Raw genomic sequence first — 22,008 nt, 5'->3', positions numbered from 1 at the left:
GCCAGCACACCTGACCGGAACATTTATTTTTAAAATGCAGTAAGATTTCCATGTCTCTTCCTCCATTCTGGTCAGCTGATTACGCCTTCCCCACAGGGACAGGAGTCTGAAGCTTTAGCCTGTGGATGAATCTACCCTGAAAGCCTCCAGGCTCAGGACCCAGGAACAGCAAAAGGCAAGAGCTGTGCCAAAAAACACAATTGAAAACAAGCCTACTGTAACACCCTAGCCCTTCTGGCACAAGCTCCAAGCACAGTGGCAGCCAGGCATATTTCCTTCCTGGGCAGAATACTGAAAATTTGTCACTGAAGACACTGAATGATCCTAGAGAAAAAGGCTATAGATAGGACATTTTACATCCTCCAGCAAAATGGCTGAGTCCCTATCCCATCACCATACAGTAACACTACATTTCACAAACTTGGCACACACACACACAGCTTCCAAGAAACTTTGTGGTACCACACTCTTAAATAAGAAAGGAAAAGAAAGTCACCAGACATGTAAGGAAAGGTTGAACATGAAAGACCAAAAATATAACCAGGAAAAAGAAAACTAACAGGAAGCAGAAACAACACAGGAAACCTTCCCCCGAAATCTATACTATTGAGAGAGAAAAGAAAAAACAATACGACCGTCAAAAAAAAACAATATGCCTTATTTTTTTATTTTTATTTTTTTGACAGAGTCTAGCTCTGTCGCCCAGGCTGGAGTGCAGTGGCATGATCTCGGCTCACTGCTTGTATCCACCTCCTGGATACAAGCAATTCTCCTGCCTCAGTTTCCCGAGTAGCTGGGATTACAGGCATGTGCCACCACGCTCAGCTAATTTTTGTATTTTTAGTAGAGATGGGGTTTCGCCATGTTGGCCGGGCTAGTCTCGAACTCCTGACCTCAAGCAATCTGCCCACCTTGGCCTCCCAAAGTGCTGGGATTACAGGCGTGAGCCACTGCACCTGGCCAATATGCCTTTAAAAAAAAAAAAAAAGAAAAAGAAAGGAACACTAACAGAATTGAATAACTTTTAGAATTTTAAGACATGTTAGCTAAATTTTTTTAATCCATTAAAACAACTAGGGCTGGATGCAGTGACTCATGCCTGTAATCCCAGCACTTTGGGAGGCTGAGGCGGGCAGATCACAAGGTCAAGAGATGGAGACCATCCTGGCCAACATGGTGAAACCCCGTCTCTACTAAAAATACAAAAATTAGCTGGGTGTGGTGGAGCACGCCTGTAGTCCCAGCTACTGGGGAGGCTGAGGCAGGAAAATCACTTGAACCCGGGAGGCGGAGGTTGCAGTGAGCCGAGATCTCGCCACTGCACTTCAGCCTGGTGACAGGGTGAGACTCCATCTCAAAAAAAAAAAAAAAAACAATTAGAAGATAAACTTAAGAAAATCTCCCAAGACGTAGAACCAAAATAAACAGAAAATTGTAAGAGAACAGATACAATTAGAAAAATAATTAAGGATGCCCAACATCCACATGATAGGCGCTTCAAAAAGAAGAGATTGAGCGAGGGAATATTATCAAATAAATAGCACAAGAAATGTTTTCATCACTAACAGACATCAGTTTTCAGATCCACTGAATGCCCAGTGGTTGAAAATAGATTCTGAGCCAGCCATATCATCAGTAAATATCAGAATACTCAGGACATAAAGAAGATTCTAAAAACTTCCAAAGGAAAAATAAGTGTATTAGTTGGTTTTCACACTGCTATAAAGAATTACCCAAGACTGGGTAATTTATAAAGGAAAGAGGTTGAATTGACTCACAGTTCCACATGGCTGGGGGGCCTCAAGAAACTTACAATCGTGGCAGAAGGGGAAGGCGAAACATGCACCTTCTTCACAAGGCAGCAGGAAAGAGAATGAACACAGGAGAAATCACCAACCACTTACAAATCCACCAGATCTCCTGAGAACTCACTCATTATCACAAGACCAGCAAGGGGGAAACCACCCCCATGATCCAATTACCTTCACCTGGACCCTCCATTGACACGTGGGGATTACAATTTGAGATGAGATTTGGGTGGGGAAACAGAGCCAAACCATATCAAGAAATCACATGCAAATAGGAAATCATAATGCATTCCTTAAAAACAACAAGCAAGTTGAAAGGCAACATAGGAATGCCTTCAAAATTCTGAGAGAAAATTACTTTCAACCTAGAAATCCACATCTAGCCAAATTATGAATCAAATGTGATAATACAGTGAACATGTTTAGATATTTGGGATCTCAAAAAATACTCCTACCATTGCACCCATTCTCAGGAAGCTATTTGAAGATGGGCTTCATCAAAACAAGGAAATAAACTGAGAAGAAGAAAGTCACAGAATTCAGTAAATGGGGGACCCAACCCAAGAGATAAGCAAAGAGATATCCCAGAACAACAGCTCTGCAGAGCAACTGCTAGTCCAGATTGGTGCAGGAAGGCAGAAGGTATACCGGTGTTATTAGTCCATTTTCACACTGCTATAAAGAAATACCCGAGACTTGGTAATTTATAAAGGAAAGAGGTTTAATTGACTTACAGTTCCACAGGGCTGGAAGGCCTCAGGAAACTTACAATCATGGCAGAAGGTCAAGGGGAAGCAAGGCACCTTCTTCATAAGGCAGCAGGAGGGAGTGAGGGTGGGCACAGGAAAATTCTACTTATAAAACCATCGGATCTCATGAGACTCACTCACTATCATGAGAACAGCATGGGGGAAAACCGCCCCCATAATCCAATTGCTTCCCTCCCTTGACACCTGGGGATTACAGATGAGATTTGGGTAGGGACACAGAGCCAAACCATATCAGTTGGTCAGTGTTTTCTATGTAGTAAAAGGAAACCTCAAGATCTCGGTGGCTTACAACAACAAAGATGATTCATGTTCATGACTATGCATTCTGATGAGGGTTCAGTCAATACAGCTGGACCTAGCTGGGCTTGGCTCTAGAATGAGGTTCCTGTTAAGGTCTTTTCCCCATGTTTTCTCATTCTCCTTGAACCAACATCTACCCAGGCCTTGTACTTGTCAGGGTGAACTGCAGAAGCTCAAGAAGGAAGCCAGGTTACACAGTCACATTTTAATCCTCTGCTCCTCTCATGTCTATTACCATTCTTGGGCCAAAGCAAGTCATAGGGCCATGCTCACCATCAGTGGGGCAGGGAAATATACTCCCCCGACTCTAGTGGGAGATACTGCAAAGTTCATGGCAAAAAGCATGGGCGTATCATTCTATTCTGTAACAGAGAGGAAGTGAAGAACTGGGAATAATAATCCAGCCGACCTCAGAAAGCTCCAGAAGAGAAGTCTCCAGGAAAAAAATAATGGGATTGATAGAAGACCTAATATGTCTGACTGTGTGGAAAAGAGTATCTCTAAGGGTTTACAATTCCCTAGAAGAGTGATAATGATAGCAACTTAGAAAACAAAGCAAATTTTTAAAAAGACAACTATGAATTCCAGGAAAAGCAAAAATTGGTATAAAGAAGTTAAAATAATCATGGTCAGTATATGATACATACCTGATTAAGACATAAAGTGCAACTAAATTTTGATAAAATTGGTATACTACTACTGTTTCATGGATGTCAAGATACATGTGTTATCAAAACTGAAATCTGAACATCTGAAATTGAGAACCATCAGAATCACCGTCAACCAGGGAGTGGCCGTGGTAGAGATGCCACTGCCACGCCTACATGGGATTGTTATTCCTGGTGGCATGGCTGGATAACTGCCACTCCTGAGCATTTTAGTCCACTTAAGGACCATTTGAGGAAAGAATGAGTGTTGGTTATTGTCTAGAAAGTTTTCACACATACCTTCTGATAAATTCAAGAAAGTGCCACTATCAGAACTTGTAGAATGAGTATTAGTTGTTTGGAAGAAAATCTCACTGTTAATAGTGGATCTCTCTTTTTCAAGAGTATCACCAATAGTCTTGAAAGTATGAAGTAGGATATTGTGTTTTAATAAGTACGGCTAGGTACAGTGGCTCATGCCTGTAATCCCAGCACTTTGGGAAGGTGAGGCAGGTGGATCACCTGAGGTCAAGAGTTCGAGACCAGCCTGGCCAACATGGTGAAACCCCGTCTCTACTAAAAATATAAAAAAAATTAGCTGAGCATTGTGGTGTGTGCCTGTAATCCCAGCTAGTCAGGAGGCTGAGGCAGGAGAATTGCTTGAGCCCAGGAGGCGGAGGTTGTAGTGAGCAGAGATCACGCCACTGCACTCCAGCCTGGGTGATAGAGTGAGACCTTGTCTCAAAAGAAAAAAAAAAAAAGAAAAAAAAAAGCATGAGCAACAACATCCTAGAGATTAAAAAGTGATTCAAGAGAATGGGACTCTGGGCCGGGCATGGTGGCACACACCTGTAATCCTAACAATTTGGGAGGCTGAGGCAGTAGGATCACTTGAGCCCAGGAGTTTAATACCAGCCTGGGCAACATAGTGAGACCCCCATCTCTATTTTATTAAAAATTTAAAAAAAATTTAAAAAAATTTTTTTAAATAACAATTTAAAATTTTTTTAAAATAACAATTAAAAAAAATTTTTAATAACAATTTAAAAAAATGGGACACTGGGCGTGGTAGCTCATGCCTGCAATCCCAGCACTTTGGGAGGCCGAGGCGGGCGGATCACCTGAGGTTGGGAGTTCGAGACCAGCCTGACCAACATGGAGAAACCCCGTCTCTACTAAAAATACAAAATTAGCTGGGCGTAGTGGCTCATGCCTGTAATCCCAGCACTTTGGGAGGCCGAGGCGGGAGGATCACGAAGTCAGGAAATCAAGACCACCCTGGCCAATACGATGAAACCCCATCTCTACTCAAAATACAAAAATTAGCTGGGTGTGGCGGTGTGCAACTGTAGTCCCAGCTACTCAGATGGCTGAGGCAGAATTGCTTGAACCTGGTAGGCAAAGGTTGCAGTGAGCTGAGATCGCGCCACTGCACCCCAGCCTGGAGACAAGGCAAGACTCCGTCTCAAAAAAAAAAAAAAAAAAAAAAATTGAATGCAAAACTATAAAACTCCTAGAAGATAACATAAGACAAAATCTAGATGACCTTGGGTTTGGTGACGATTTTCTATGTACTTATTTATTTTACTATTCTTAAAGTTTACTTACTACTATATAAATGAAGACGGTGATTTTTTTTAATACAACACCAAAAGCAGAATTCATGAAAGAAGAAACATATGTTAGACTTTACTAAAATTAAAAGCTTCTATTCTGCAAAAGATGCTTTTGAGAGAATGAAGACAAACCACGAACTGGGATAAAATCTTTGTAAAACACATATAAAGGACTGGTGTCCAAAATATACAAGAACTTTTCAAACTTGACAATAAAGAAACAATCACCCGATTTAAAAATTAGCAAAAGATAGGAACAGACACCTCACCAAAGGATATGTGCAGACAGCAAATAAATACATGAAAGATGCTCAACATTATGTCATCAGGGAATTGCAAATTAAAACAATAAATGAGATATCACTATGCACCTACTAGAATGGCTTAAATCCAAAACGCTGACGACAACAACTCACTAAGGCATCCAGGGTACTGAGTACTTTCTGCTATTTAGGATTTATCAGCACTTTATCATAATCGTAGTTCGCCAGTGTAACGTGTTGTGGGACTTTAAGATTATCAAAGTCCCTGTGTACTAAATTGTGGCACAGAGGCAGAGAGCTGACATAGTTCTTGAAGCAAAATAGTGAAAATGTACTTCTGCCCCTGCCAGGATAAACAAAATTACCTCTGGTCTTCTTTGCTTATTGAAATAGGGAAAAAACATTTGCAAGTTAATAACTTCATCGCAGGTGGGAGAGGCGCTGTTGATTTGCTCTAGTGGAGAAACCACATCTGCAAGAGCAATGCAACTGGAGTCATCACCTGTCTTAAACTTTCAATCATCCACCGTCATTCTCAAAGGCCCTTCTGACTTCTTCGTGAGCCAAACAGGTAAATTAAATGGATAAGTAACAAGAATTTTCACCTCTAAATTTTCAGATCTTTGATGGTTGCACTAATCTCGCATTTCCCCCAGCAAGGCATTATTGCTGTTTGTTTATAATTTAAATAGGGAGGAAGGTTTAGTGCTTTTGCTCGACCCTTTCAACCACATATTCCATGGACTGGAGAAACACGGGGATTCTGCCATTTGCTGAATGTATCTAGTCTAACTATACACTCGGGAACTAAAGAAATGATGGGAAAATGGGTTTAAGAACTGGGGTGATAGTAAGGTAGACTGAAATCAAAAGTTGCAGCCAGGCACAGTGGCTCACACCTGTAATCCTAGCACTTTGGGAGGCCAAGGCAGGAGGATCACTTGAGCCCAAGAGTTCGAGACCAGCCTAGGCAACATGGTGAGAGCCCTGTCTTTACAAAAATTTAAAAAGAAAAAAAAAAAGGTAGCTAGCCATGGTGGCACACGCCTGTAGTTTCAGCTAATCAGGAGGCTGAGGCAAGAGGATGGCTTCAGTACAGGAGTTTGAGGCTGTAGTGGGTTATGATCATGCCACTGCACTCCACCCTGGGCAACATAGCAAGACCCTCTCTCAGAAAAAAAATCAAAAGTCAATTTATCACTTGACTCCATAAGCCTTCATTCACTCTGAGTGATTCATTAATCACTGTGCCAACTACAACTCCAAAGATTAGCATTAGAGCCAATGTCCAACACTCCCAAGGTCACAGTTACTGGATCCGTTTCCTAGGGCTGCCATAACAAAATACTATACACAAGGTAGCCTGAAACCACGGAAATTTATTCTCCATCTTCACATGGTGTTCCCTCTGTGTCCAAATTTCTCCTTTTTTATAAGGTTAAAAAAAGAAAGAAAAGAAAAGAAAAAAAGCTTCTTCTAAGGAGACCGTCAATGGATTAGGGCTAAACCAGGATGACCTCACCTTAACCTGATTGCAAATAAAGTATTTCAAAATAAGGTCACCTATTTCACAGGTACTGGGGACCAGAACTTCAACATATCTTTTGGAGGAGACACAATTAAACCTACAATAGCTATCCTGGAAAATGACCACAGGCCTTTCTGGGGGACCCTATAAGGAATACAAAGGGAGGCAGGGCACTGTGGCTCATACCTGCAATCCCAGCACTTTGGGAGGCCGAGGCAGGCAGATCATTTGAGGTCAGGATTTCTAGACCAGCCTGGCCAACATGATGAAGCCCTGTCTCTACTAAAAACACAAAAATTAGCCGGGCGTGGTGATGGGCACTTGTAATCCCAGCTACTCAGGAGGCCGAGGCAAGACAATTGCTTGAACCCGGGAGGTGGAGGTTGCAGTGAGCCAGAATCATGCCACTGCACTCCAGCCTGGGTGACAGAGTGAGACTCTGTATAAAAAAAAAAAAAAAAAAAAAAAAGAAAGAAAGAAAGAAAAGAAAGAAAGAAATATATAAGGAGGTATTTCTAAATCTTGCTTAAGTAAACTTGCCTTCACCCCATTCATGGGGCTGTAAGTCTGTGAACTAACCCAGGACAGGAAATTCAGTGAGAGATCATAACTCCATTATTCCCCATCCTATTGTCTTAAGTGGGTCCCCTTTTCACCAGTTCCAGAGGGTTTTGGGTTTTACAGATCAGTTAGAATCTTAGTGAACTGCTTACATTCTTTAATCCTAGGGACTCAGTGATCTCAAAATGATCAACCAGCAAAGATCTCTGCAGGTCAGACCACTCAGAGCAGCTGGCAATCAGAGTAACCACACCCAGCTTGCCCCTGGCAGTGAAGTACCCCACCCCACCCTCACAACCCTAGGGTTCCATCATGCTGGTGGAAATGAGGGTGCCTACATGGTGAGCGGTAGCTCATGCCTGCAATCTTGGCACTTTGGGAGGCCAAGGTGGGAAGGTGGCTTAAACGCAGAAGCTCAAGGCAAGCCTGGGCAACATAGCAAGACCCTGTCTCTAAAAAATATATATATTTTTAATTAGCTGGGCATGGTGGCATGCACCTGAAGTCCCAACTACTTGGGAGGCTGAGGTGGGAGAATCACTTGAGCCCGGGAGGTGGAGGTTGCAATAAGCCATGATCATGCCACTGCACTCCAGCCGGGACAACAGAGCAAGATCCTGTCTCAAAAAAACAAAAAAAAAAGCCAGGCGCGTGGCTCACGCCTGTAATCCCAGCACTTTGGGAGGCCGAGGCAGGTGAATCACGAGGTTAAGGAGATCGAGACCATCCTGGCTAACATGGTGAAACCCCATCTCTACTAAAAATACAAAAAATTAGCCAGGCATGGTGGCGGGCACCTGTAGTCCCAGCTACTCGGGAGGCTGAGGCAGAAGAATGGTGTGAACTCGGGAGGAGGAGCTGGCAGTGAGCCGAGATCACGCTGCTGCACTCTAGCCTGGGCAACAGAGCAAGACTCCATCTCAAAAAAAAAAAAAAAAGAAAAGAAAAAAAAGAAATCAGGGAGGCTGTTTCATCTGTAGTGTCTTCCCCCAATATCTCCAACCTACAGAAACTGGTTATTACAGTACTTTCTGAAGATATCATCACTCTCACAAATATATTTCTCAATGCCTTGGTGAAGAGAATGTCCCCAGGCCCTCCTAGGGGACAGAGCTAGGAGTGAATGAGTCACACTTATAAACCCACACCAAATTCCCGTCTCCCTAATTCTTTGGATTCTCTTTTCCACATTTTACCAAAGGATTCTTGGCATCTCAATTTCATTTAACTTCATCATGGAATCCAGGTTTCAGTCAACCAACTGAAAAAGCAATTAAATCCACTATATATCCATCAGAATGAATAAAATTAAAAATACTGACACTATTTAATGTTCAAGAGGATATGAAACAAGAATTCACATACATTATTGGTGGAAGTGTAAAATGGCACAACCCTTTGGGAAAAGGTCTAACACTTTCTTAAAACCAACAATTTTTCAACATAATAATATACACACTGAAGTATTTAGAGGTCAAGCATATGGATGTCTGAAACTTACTCTGAAATGCATTCAAAAAATACAGTGGATTGGCAGAAGAATAGGTGGATGGATATGTGATAAAGTAAATAATGTTATTATAGGCTCTAGAAAACAATTAACTCATCCTTTTTTAAAAAGTCATAAGGCCGGGTGTGGCGGTTCACGCCTGTAATCCCAGCACTTTGGGAGACCAAGGTGAGTGGATCTCTTGATGCCAGGAATTCGAGACAAACCCGGTCAACATGGTGAAACGCCATCTCTACTAAAAATACAAAAAAAAATTAGCCGGGCGTGGTGGTGCACGCCTGTAATCCCAGCTACTACCTGGGAGGCTGAGGCAAGAAAATCACTTGAACCTGGGAGGCAGAGGTTGCAGTGAGCCTAGATCGTGCCACTGCACTCCAGCCTGAGTGACAGACTGAGACTCTGTCTCTAAATAAATAAATAAATAAATAAATAAATAAATAAAAGTTATTAGGACTACCCCCAGCTATTAGAACGGACACATGGAATCCAGACTCTTTGGTAAGTGCACCCAGGCTGGGTTGCAATACTGTGATCATAGCTCACTAGCAGCCTGGAACTACTGGGCTCAAGCGATCCTCCTGCCCCAGCCTCCTGCGTAGCTAGGACTACAGGTGCATGCCACCATGGCTGGCTACTTTTTATACTTTCTGTTGAGATGATGTCTTGCTATGTTGCTCAGGACCTCAAACTCCTGAGCTGAAGTGATCCTCCTGCCTCAGCTTCCCAAAGTGCTGGGATTATAGATGTGAGCCGCTGCACCTGGCTAGTAATTTACTTCTAAGGAGCAGAATATGGCAAAAATGACGGGATGTGATTTCCAAGATTAGGTTACAAAAGGCTGCCTTCTGTCTTGCTGACATTCCCTCTGACCCTTCTAACATGCTTGTCCTGATGGGGAGGCCCACAGTGCAAGAAAGTGAGGGTGACCTCTGGCCAACATCTGATAAGAAACAGAGCCCTTCAGTCCAATTGCTCTTGAGGCACTGAGCCCTAAAAAGAGCCATGTGCGTGAGCTTAGAAGCAGACCTGGCCTTAGCCAAGCCCTCATTTGAGACTGCAGATCTGACACCTTGATTGTAGCCTTGGAAGAGACCCTGAAGCAGGGGACTCAGGTAAGCTGTTCCTAAATTCCTGATGCACAGAAACTATTACACAATAAATGTGTATTGTTTTCCACTACTAAGTTGTGGGGTAATTGTTATGCAGCAATGGGTAACATCCCTGCCTGATATCGATTCTCTCCTTATTCCTCAGCAATGAAGACCCTATTTCATTTGGGATACTAATGTGCCCAGTTAAAAATCACTCCTTTTTCTAGTCTCCCTTTCAGTTTGATGTGCTCATACAACTAAATTCAGGCAAATACGAAGTAAACAGAAGTGCTGCACAGAGCCTCTAAGAAGGTTCCTTACAGGGAGATGTCTCACTGAGAGATGTACTTTTTGCTTACTTTCTTCTTCATTCTGGCTTCCTAGAATGTGGATGTGATGCTTAGAACTCCAACAGCTATCTTAGAACATTAGGTGAGCTTGAGGATAGAAACCACACTCTAGGAAGAGAAAACAAAAAGAAGGAAGGAGTAGGAGGCCCATGGAGTAGCCACACCAGCACTGGACTCCCTACCCACAGATTTATTTTTAGTGAAGAAGAAAGAATCTATTATTTTGTTTATACCTTTGTCATTTTGGATTTTCCCTTAGGTGGTATCCAACCTAGCCCTAGTTCATAGAAGCTCAGAGCTCTCAGCCATCCAAATTCTCCCATACATAACCACCCCAGTATGTTCCTCTTCCAAACAATGCTCTAGTTCTCACACAGGATAGAGTGAGAGCAAACTTTGAGTCTGATGTTTTCATTCTCGCTTTAAGTTGTCCACACCACCTCACAATCCATTTGTTCCTCATTCCCTTCAGACTCATGTCAGACAGTCCCCCAAGTCTTTGTTCTCAATGGACACTTCATTCCAGGTAACCACTAGTAATAAGCGGATGAGCTATTTTGCCACCAACTGCCACCCCATCTCTGGATTTTCATTACCTTTAGTCCCCCAACAGGCCACACAACCATTCCTAGATTCCAGCTATTTCTCTGAAAGTCTGATGCCTTCAGTCAATCTAGTACCAATTTATATATCAGTCAGAGTCATTAGTTACAAGCCACAAAACCAACTCCATCTTATTTAAGCAAAAAAATAACTCATTAACTGTATAAAAGATATTAGGTATCTCAGAGAATTACAGAAACAACTAGAGAACCAGATAGAGAGCCACACAGGAAACCAGAACAATGCCCTAAATTAAGCTGCAGGGTTTTCTCCAGGAGGACAATGCTGCCACCACTGCCCCTTCCTGCTGCCAAGAGCAAGCCCTGTAGGGTCCCTGCTGCCTCTAGAACTAGGTCTTACTACAAGCCCATTGTCCCTGGAGGGAGTTCTGAGGGTCTCTGAATCCTCACTTCCTTATCTACAGATTTCTTAGCTTAGTCTGTGATCCATGTACGGGACTGGCTGAGACAAGGTCAAATGTCTACACCTGGTTGTGAGGGAAGTTCAGAAAACAAGTATCTGGCATCTATTAGATGGGGAATTTCCCTAACTTAGAAGTGGTTTCAGATGGCAGATGCCAAAAAAAGAAAAACAAATGTTGACCCTTACTGTCGGGCCAGGGTGCCAAGGGGGTATTGGGAGAGTCACAGGTCCCTGATTCCTCTAGCTCATCCCAGATATCCCCATTTCAGACAGTCCCCCTTTCCTAATCAATGCATTCACTTTAGGGTGTGCACGGAATCTGCCTGCAGCCAGTCTGCAAAGCACATGATTATTTTCCTGCAGCCACCTTGGATTGCCAGCCCCAGGCAGAGGAGGCCTCACCAGAGTTACAAATTGTCATACTGCCCGTCATGTGCTTGTCCCTCCCTGGAAGTATCTTCCTGGGGTTGCCAAGTGTAGACAATGTGCTCCAATATTTTGCCATGTTCCTACTGAATCCTCTGAAGCTGCAACCATGGGGCAGAGATAGGGGAGGTTGTTCTAAAAGACACCATACAGTCATTTCCCTGGCTGCTTCAGTCGTCACCTAACGAACAGCTCACTTCCAGACTCAGGATGGAGGGAGTCTTACTATATCCCACCCTCAACATCAACAGGGCCAGTTCCATGTTTTAGGTTCTGCCATGTGCATCACTCTACACCTTGTACCGATTTTTAAATTGGGATTCTTTTGCTTGGAAGTGACAGAAATCCAACTTGAACCAGATTAAACATAAAGAAGAATGTGTTGGGTAATAAAATCCAATAAGGGGCTGAACAACTAATTTGCAAAAAGAGCAAGGATATCTCAGGAATAACTGGAACTAGGAACTTAAATCCTATTATCCTTATCTTTTGCTTCAACTTTTTATTTCTGCTTTCCTCACTGCAGAGCACCTTTCTTCTCTTCATGATGGAGAATATGCTTGCAGACAGTTCCTGAACTTCATATTTATGGCCTTTCACCATTCAAAAAAGAATGACTTGGGCCAGGCATGGTGGTCCACACCTATAATCCCAGAGAACTGGGAGACCAAGGCGGGAGGATCACTTCAGCCCAGAAGTTTGAGACCAGCCCGGACAATATAGTAGGACTCTACAGAAAAAAAATCTTTTTTAATTAGCTGGCTGTGGTGACACATACCTATAGTCCCAGCTACTTGGGAGGCTGAGGTGGGAGGATCCCTTGAACACAAGAAGTCAAGGCTGCAATGAGCTATGATTGCGCCACTGAACTTCAGCCCGTGTGACACATGAGACTCTATTTCCTAAAAAGCAAAAACAAAGAAACAAACAAAAAACAAAAGAATGACTTGTTTCTAAGTTCAAATAAGAAAAAAGGGTAAGGAAAGGTTTTATTGACCCATCTTTGAAAAGGGTCCACACCTGGACCAATTATGACTGAGGGAAGGATTATGTAAAAGCAATGGTCCCTGGGTAGCCACCTAGATGGATATGACAGTTCCCAAGAGGGAAGAATGGTGCTGGATGACCACTCCATAATTGTTCATTATGGCAGCCCATTGGCAGGTTCCTTCCCATGCACAATAACTTGGTGTATTAGTCTGTTCTCACACTACTGATAAAGACATATCCGAGACTGGATAATTTATAAAGGAAAGAACCTTTTTTTTTTTTCTTCTGAGATGGGGTCTTACTCTGTCGCCCAGGCTGGGGTGCAGTGGCATGATCTCGGCTCACTGCAACCTTCGCCTCCTAGGTTCCAGCGATTCTCCTGCCTCAGGCTCCCGAGTAGCCGGGACTACAGGCGTGGCACCTCCATGCCCGGCTAATTTTTTTTATATTTAGTAGAGACGGGGTTTCACCATGTTGGCCAGGCTGGTCTGGAACTCCTGACCTTAGGTGATCCACCCACTTCGGCCTCCCAAAGTGCTGGGATTACAGGCATGAGCCACCGCACTCGGCCAGGAAAGAGGTTTAATGTACTCACCGTTCCACATAGCTGGGGAGTCCTCACAGTCATGGCGGAAGGCACATGAGCAGCAAAACCACGTCTTACATTGCGGCAGACAGGAACGCTTGCGCCGGGGAACTCCTATTTATAAAACCATCAGATCTCGTGAGACTTATTCACTACCACAAGAACAGCACAGGAAATACTCGTCCCCATGATTCAATTACTTCCCATCGGGTCTCTCCCACAACACGTGGGAATTATGGGAGCTATAATTCAAGATGAGAGTTGGGTGGGGACACAGCCAAACCATATCACCTGGATAAGCTTGTCAGAGCATAGCAACGTTGGTAGGGTCAAACTTTGTTTTTTCTTTCCCCTTTTTAAAGGAAGCAACAAGACTTCTCTGTACCATTGTCTTACAAAAACAACTAAGACATTCTAAAGAGAAATCCCCCCTCTCCCCAGGTAAGTTTCCATGTGCCCACCAGACTGGGAAATCCTTAAAGAAAGCATCCCGCCAGCACGGTGGCTCACGCCTGTAATCACAGCACTTTGGGAGGCCGAGGCGGGTGGATCACCTGAGGTCAGGAGTTCAAGACCAGCCTGGGCAACATGGTGAAACCCCCGTCTCTACTAAAAATACAAAAATTAGCTAGGCACGATGGCACGTGCCTGTAATTCCAGCTACTCGGGAGGCTGAGGCAGAAGAATCGCTCGAGCCCAGCAGGCGGAGGTTGCAGTGAGCCAAGATTGTGCCATTGCACTCCAGCCTGGGTGACAGAGCGAGACTCCGTCTCAAAAAAAAAAAAAAAAAGAAGTTTCATGACTTGATCGAAGTTATATTGGATGTCTGATCAAGCTCAGCTTCTGATCATAATTGAATAACGATGACACTGAAGACATCACTTTGGAGGGTACAAAGATGCATTTCGATGCTAGGGAGGAGCTGTGGCTCCGTGTGCTCCCCCAGAGGAGAGGAGGGCTGGCAGGAGTGCACTGGAGTAAGAAGCCAGCATAGTGGCCACACTCTGAGCCCAGGACATTCTTGCTCAGATTTCTGAGGGGAGGCTAAGATCAGTGTTTCTGGCAGAAGTGAGAATAAAGTGGTGACACCTGGGAATCCCCAGGATACCACTCTCCAAATGATCACTGGCAAAAAGAGTTCTCCAGGGCACGGGTCCTTCCTCAACCGCTTCCACTGCCTGAGCTCACAGACTAAGTTAATGTCAGAGCAGGGAACGAAGCAGAAGATCCAGAGCAGTCCCCACTATATCTGTCCACAAGGATCCTTTTACCTGCCACTCCTTCTGTGGGGGACTCCTCCTCTGACACATGCTCATTGGCTTTACTTTTACTCTTTCTATAGGATCCCTCGCTGGGCCTTGGTCTCTTCATCTGCAAAAATGAAGCCATCACGCTGGGTAACTCTGCAGGGCCCTGATGCCTTCTGAATCTTTCAGGTAAAGGTGATGCTGTGGTGCATCGTGTCTGGGTTATATATGCAAGTTTCAGGAGTAACAGATCAGAGGGAGCCTGGCCAGAGTCTGGTGTGGATCTATCAGTGCCACAGTACTCAGTCACTTGATAAGAGGGAGAAGGGGGGAAGCAACCGCTGGGGGCCATGGACGGAGCTATGACAGAAGGGCCGCTCTTTTCGCAGAGTCAGCACTTTGGGACCAAGAGGTGGAGGAAGACCTGGGCCATGCTCTACCCGGCCAGTCCCCATGGCATAGCGCGGCTCAAGTTCTTTGACCATAAGGGGTCGAGCTCTGGGAGTGGCCGAGGGAGCTCGTGCTGCCTGGACTGCAAGGTGATCCATCTGGCGAAGTGTGTGAGTTTGGTCCCCGTGGCCGTGGAGAGCCTCCCTGAGCCCAGCGCCACTGCCTTCCGCCTGGACACTGCACAGCACTAGCACCTGCTGGCTGTTGATGTGCCGTCCAGTGCAGCCTGGTTGCAGACGCTGTGCCAAAACCCCCTTCGGAAAGGCAGCTGGACTCTGGAACCTACCAATAACCCACCTGAGCTTTCTGCCCTGGAGATGCTGGAGAACTCCTTGTGCAGCCCCACCTGGGAAGGATCCCAGTTCTGGGTAACGGTGCAGAGGACTGAGGCGGTCGAGCACTGTGGCCTGCATGCCTCCTACGTGCTGAGGGTGGAGGCTGAAAGCCTGACTCTCCTGACCATGGGAGCCCAGAGTCAGGTACCGGAGCTGCTCCTGTCCTGGCCCTACACTCTGTTGCATTGCTATGGCCGGGACAAGGTCATGTTCTCTTTTGAGGCCAGCGCCGCTGCCTCTTGGGCCCTGGAACCTTCACTTTCCAGACGGCACAGGGAAATGACATCTTCCAGGCAGATGAGACTGCCATCCACCGGCAGAAGGCCCAGGGAAAGGCCAGACAGGGGCACAATGCTCTCAGAGCTGATTCCTATGAAAGGAAGGTGGTAGAGGGGAAGTTCTCTTCCCCACCTGGCCCCCAAGAGCTCCTTGAAAGCCCCCCAGCCCTGTATGCTGAGCCCTTAGACTCCCTGCACATTGCTTCAGGCCCATCCCAGGGCTCCCTATACTCAGACCTCTTGGACGGCACCCTTGCTTGGGCAGGAGAGGGAGTACAATGGAAGAAACCTCTCTATTGGGACTTGTATGAGCATGAGCAGCAGCAGTTGCTGAAGGCCAAGCTGACGGACCCCAAAGAGGATCCCATCTATGATGAACCCGAGGGCCTGGCCCCAGCCCTTCCCCAGGGCCTTTATGATCTGCCTTAGGAGCCCAAAGATGTGTGGGATGTCAAGCTCAGGTGAAGTAGGAGGGCTACAAGCTCCCCTACAACCCTGCCACTGATGACTACGCTATGCCACCCACCCAGAGAACAAAGACCCTCCCTGCTTCCAAGTCCCAGGGCCCAGCCTTCCCTGAACCTAGTACTGCAACTGGCAGGAGCAGCAAAAGCCACAACTCAGCCCTGTACAGCCAGGTCCAGAAGAGTGGAGCCTCAGGGAGCTGGGACTGTGTGCTTTCTACAGTAGGGACTGACAGGACTGGGGTCAAGTCAGAGGTCTCTACCTGAGAAGGAGGACTAGGCTGAAGTGGCTGAGGAGGACCATGGGGAGGTGGCACTAGGGATCAGAGAAAATGGTTAGAACCAGCAGAAGCCAGAGGGTGGGAGGGGCCATGCCGTGTGAGACCAGGGGACCAGAGGGATGGGGGAGTCAAGGGAAGGACAGTCAATCCCAGGAAGTCCTAAGAAGTGGGGCAGATGGCAGGGCTGAGGACGGGCTCTGCATCCCCCTAAAGCCATCCCTTCCCAACTTCCCCAAAGGAAGAGACAGCTGTGGGACCAGGTCTGTGGAAAGTGGTGCATGGTCAGAGTGGGTGCGGTTTGAGGGGCCCGTGTGGAGGCCTCAGAGAGATGTTGGACTGTGCCTGGATCCTTACCCCTGCATTATTCTTTGCCAGAGATATATTTTAAAATTTTTTAATTGTCATGAAAGTCAGCTTGGGTTTAAAAATAAATTAAAAAATATTTAAAAAGAGGGAGAAGGGGTTGTCGTGGTGGTGGTGGTTAAATAGCTGATTTATTTAATGTGCCAGGCACTGTTCCAACACTTTATATATTTTAATTCATCTAATCATAAAATGAACTAATTTAAGCTGGGCATGGTGGCCTGTGCCTGAAGTCCTAGCTACTGGAGAGGCTGAGGCAGGAGGATCATTTGAGCCCAGGAGTTCGAGGATGCAGTGATCGTGCCACTGCACTCCAGCCTGGGCAACAGAGAGACATCCTGTCTCTAAAAAACAAACAAAAACTAGTTTGCAGATGAGAAAACTGAGGCACAGAGAGGTTGAATAACTTACCCTAAGTCACACAGCTCATCAATGGTGGAACCAGAGTTGAAACCCAGCAACCAGGCTCCGGAATTTGTCATCATTCTTGGAAGTGAAGCTGTCCTGCTCTGCAAGGAGGCTTCACAGCAAGATTGCGGTGACAGTGTTTCATGCTAGAGCATTTTTAGCTCCCCCAGGAGTACACACATTTTGGGGGTGGAGGCCTTAGTCAGGATGAGCTCCCCATATCAGACTCTCAACCACCAGCCGTTCTGGTATGAAGCCCTTGCAGAGTCCTTCCCACTCTGCCTGTCTCTTTCTTCTTTGATGGTGAGTTCTCAGGAAGCCTCTTTGCCTACCCCTATCACACATGCACACACACACGTGCACACATGTGCAGGCTGGCTTCCAAAGTTCCCTCACCTCTGCCATCTGAGAGACCTGTCTATATAGGTCTGAACCCAGTAGTGGACATGGTTTAAAACACTTCCTTGGAATGCTTCTCAGCTCCTATGCTGATCAGCAGATGCAAATGGATGCCTGCAGAGCAGAAACCCCAAGTCCACATCCTGCGGCCTGGAAAGGCCAGTTCCTGCCCAGCTAACCCTGTAGCATCTTACAATAAAGCTTCTAATCACCACTACCATTTGTTTGATTACCTATAAATGTGTTAAGTCTTTAAAGATTGTATTGACCAGAACTCTTGGTTGCAAGTGTCAGAAGCCCAACCAAAAGTAGTTTAGACAGAAGGGAATTTATTGATTCAAGGACCAAACTGTAGAAATGGCAGGGCTTAAGCCAGGCATGGTGGCTCATGCCTGTAATCCCAGCACTTTGGGAGGCTGATGTGGGTGGACCACTTAAGGCCAGGAGTTCGAGACCAGCCTGGCCAACATGGTGAAACCCCGTCTGTACTAAAAACACAAAAATTAGTTGGGCATGGTGGCGGCGCCTGTAATCCCAGCTACTCGGGAGACTGAGGCAGGAGAATCACTTGAACCCAGGAGGCAGGGGTTACAGTGAGCCGAGATTGCGCCACTGCTCTCCAGCCTAGGAAACAGTGGAAGACTCTGTCTCAAAAAGAAAAAAGAAAAAAAGAAAAAAAGAAAAAAAAATGACAGGGCTAGATCATGGTCTCTGAGACAGCTGGAGCCAGGGCCTTAGGCAGCACTGGCACTCTGCCTCCCCTTATATCTCTGCTTGTCCCTGCATGCAAGCTTCAGTTGCTCCTAGTGCTGGTCAGCTTCACTGGGGAAGGGGTATGGCCACCTGCAAATTCCTCAGATGAGGAAGGACTTTCTTCCAGGCAGAGGTTGACCCGTGAGGGAAGAAGTTTCCTGTCCCTGGAGAGAGAGGAAATGAAGAGGGCAGGATGATCCCTCTTCAGAGAGTGCAGAGTGGAGTCAGGGGATGAGAATTTCTTCCCTGGAAGCAAGGGCACGATTCTCCAACACGAAGATTTCAGATTAGCCTAATCCATTCATTTGACAAACAGATAAGAGAGGACCTATGACATGCAGAGTGATGGGCTAGGCACCACGGTAGGGCTGGGGAGTGAGTGAGAAACAAGATGACATAGTTCTGCCCTAAGACCTTGCACTGTATTGCAAACACTTCAACAAGGTCATTTGAGTGACCAAAAGAGAGGAAGTACTACTATGGGACATGGCAGGGATGCCCAACCTAGTCTAGCAGCATCAGGGAAGGCTTCCAGGAAGCAATGATATCCCAATTGAGACCCAATGGATAAACAGGAGTCAACCAGGCTTGGGTTTGTTCGTTTTTGTTTGTTTTGTGTGGGAGGGCAGGGAATGAAATGGGCATTCCAGCCAGAGAGAACAGCTCTGAACCAAAAGATTAGTGTGTGATGGCTGCAAAGAAAGCCAAGAACAGGGGGAGGCAGGCTGGAGCGCTAGCACTGAGGACGTGGCGCGCCAGCAAGAGCTTGGACTTGATCATGAGGGCAATGGAGAGCCATGGGAGGGTCTGAGAGCAGTGACCCCATCTGATTTCCCAATTCTGACATCCCTTGGACTCCCTGTAGAGTATATATTGAGGGGGAGAGGTGCACCTCACACACCAGGAGGGAGAACTTTTTGAAGCAGTTGAGCTGTCAGGTCTCAATCTCTACAAGTTTAGACCTAAAAAGTCATTTGAGAAAAACAGAAAATAGCAAGTGTTGGCAAGGATGTGTCAAAATTGGAATACGGATGCATTGCTGGTGAGAATGTAAAATGGAAAAGCCTCTGTGGAAAACATTGTGGCAGTTCCTTGAAAAACAAAAAGATTACCGTATGATCCAGGAATTCCACTTCTGGGTATATATTGAAAAGAATTGAAAGCAGATACAAATATCTTAGGCAGATATGTGTACACCCATGTTCACAGCAGCATTATTCACAACAGCTAAAATGTGGAAGCAACCCGAATGTCCACGGATGGATGGATGGATAAGGAAATGGGATATATAAAAGGAGTTATGCCAAAAAGACAAATACTGGGCTGAGTGTGGAGGCTCACACCTGTAATTCCAATACTCTGGGAGGCTGAGGTGGGAGGATTGCTTGAGCCCAGAAGGTTGAGGCAGCAGTGAGCTATGATCCCACCTCTGCACTGCAGCCTGGGTGACAGAGTAAGAGTATCTCAAAAATAAGTAAGTAAACAGACAAATACTGTATGATTCCACTTATACGAGGTCCCTGGTCAAAATAACAGAGACCAGCCTGGGCAACATAGTGAGACCCCCATCTCTACAGAAGATTTAAAAATTAGCTAGGCATGGTGGTGTGCACATGTAGTCCCAGCTACTCAGGAAGCTGAGGCGGGAGGATCGCCTGAGCCAAGGAATGCAAGACTGCACCATGATCTCGTTGCTGTACTCCAGCCTGAGTGACAGAGTGAAAGACTGTCTGAAAAAAAAAACCACAAAATCATAGGGACAGAAAGAGGAATGGCGGTTTGCAGGTAGGATGGGGAAATGGAAGGTATTGTTTAACGGGTAGAGTTTTGATTTTACAGGATTCAAAGAGTTATGGAGATGGATGTATTAATACATAAATATGAATGTATTTACTACCACAGAACTATAGCTCAAAGTGGCTAAGATGGTAAATTTTATGTTATGTGTATTTTGCCACAATAAAAACATTTGACAAGAGGTAATTTGAGAAAACTCGAAGAAATCCCCTGGCATGGAGTGGTTCCGGAGATTGGGGATAGAGAGTCCTCCTGCGAAGCCCAGAACGGATGACGGGGGAAGGATTACTTGAGGAGAGGCGCACTCCCCTCTGTCCTGACAAACTTGGGGAGAATTCCAGGAGTCCTTCTATCAACCCCCAAGGACTTCAGCTGGAAACAAAGACACGCCCTTCCCGCGGCTTCTCCATGGGTCTAGGACTCCCCATCTACAGGACCTGCCAAGATCGGTGGAAGAGGCTGGGGGTTGAGTGGACGAGCTGCCCAACCCAGCTCAGGAGCGACGGAAAAGTTATCTGTTCCCTTCTCTTGGTAAGGATTCTGAATGTGTCCCGCTGTCCCACAGCACGAGAGAGCTGGTGACTGAATCTGTGCAGGGATGTCTGGGCCAGATGCAGACTGAGTCTAGGTGGTTTCCCTGGAGAAAAAAAGCGGGGGGCCCTGGAGAACAGGGGTAAGAGACTGAAGAACAATAAAGAGGTCACGGGGTACGCTCCCTTTCTGACATCCATCGCATCCTGAGCCCAAGGTCACAGGAGAGGGTCGCATACTGCAGATGGAGCTGAGGGAACGGGGGGAGAGGCAGGCGGGCCCTGAAGGTGCAAGGTCGTGTGGGCCTCGGGACAAGTCAGGGTAGAGGGACCTGGCTCCCACGACCCTCCCTCTCCGCAGCCCCGTGGAGGCCGCACCCCAGAGCCTCCAGCATCATCCCTGGGCCCCCTCTGCGCTCCAGCCCTCGTGTCTAAGCTCCCCGGAGGCGTTTTCTCTCCGCTCTCAGCCTCTGCTCCCGCGCTTGTGGCTGTCCCTGGCCCTGTCTCTCTCAGACTGTCCCTGGGCATATGTGTCGGTCTCACGATTCCTGCCTCTGTTTTGTCTCATCCCTCCCCTGCTCTCCACCGCAGTCCTGGTTGCCGTCCATGTCTCATCCCGACCCCTTCTGTCTCCATGCCTCCCTCACTCTCTTTCTCGTCCCCCTGTCTCCCTGTCTCCTCCTGTCTCTCTCTTAACCTCATCTCCTGTCTCTGCCCTGTCCCCGCTCCATCCTGTCTCTCTCTTACCCTCATCTCCTGTCTCTGCCCTGTCCCCGCTCCATCCTGTCTTTCGCTGTGTATGTTCCGTCCTTGTCTCCCTCTGTGTACCTGTATCTCTTGTCCCTGTCTCCATCACTGTTTCTGCCCCTTTCTCTCCCGGTCTCTGTTTCCTCTGTCTATCCACGTCCCCTCCCTGTCCCCATCCCAGGCTCCGTCTCTTCCCGGTCTCCATCCCCCTTCCTGGGCCGCCTCCGCAGTCTCCGCCGGGATGGGACCTCGCTGGGGGCGGGGCTGAGGGGCCAGATCGGAATAACTCGGTTATCAGAGCGAATTGAATTAACTTCTTCACACGAGCGCCGCCAGGCCTGCCTCCCCTCCCTTCCGCGGGGCCGCAGGTGGGGAGGCCCCGGAAAAGGGTCGGGACCCTCTGGCCTCGGATGCTGTGTAGAGACCGAAGGTCTGGTCCGGATTGGGGCAGGATAGGGACTCCGGGGATAGGGTCCCGCGCATC

At 46.6% G+C, this 22,008-nt stretch overlaps 1 long non-coding RNA gene and 1 pseudogene across 2 annotated transcripts in view; one reads left to right on the top strand and one right to left on the bottom strand.

Annotated features, from left to right (window-relative positions):
• The window catches only part of LOC107967152 (uncharacterized), a 49,635-nt gene extending 36,004 nt beyond the window's left edge, over positions 1-13,631 (bottom strand). For both annotated transcript variants that reach the window (XR_010147274.1, XR_001707415.4), the window contains exons 1-2: positions 13,482-13,631; positions 12,675-12,798 (exon numbers count right to left, since the gene is read on the bottom strand). This is a non-coding gene — a long non-coding RNA (uncharacterized LOC107967152). The remainder of the gene's footprint in view (positions 1-12,674; positions 12,799-13,481) is intronic.
• A 1,356-nt stretch (positions 13,632-14,987) lies between these two features.
• Positions 14,988-16,594, top strand: LOC748330 (docking protein 1-like; annotated as a pseudogene).
• Positions 16,595-22,008: the final 5,414 nt, after the last annotated feature.

This window comes from Pan troglodytes, chromosome 9 (genome assembly GCF_028858775.2).
Source record: "Pan troglodytes isolate AG18354 chromosome 9, NHGRI_mPanTro3-v2.0_pri, whole genome shotgun sequence".
NCBI lineage: Eukaryota > Metazoa > Chordata > Mammalia > Primates > Hominidae > Pan > Pan troglodytes.
Note: the sequence above shows the minus strand (reverse complement) of the source record. Positions and strands in the feature narration are given on the sequence as shown.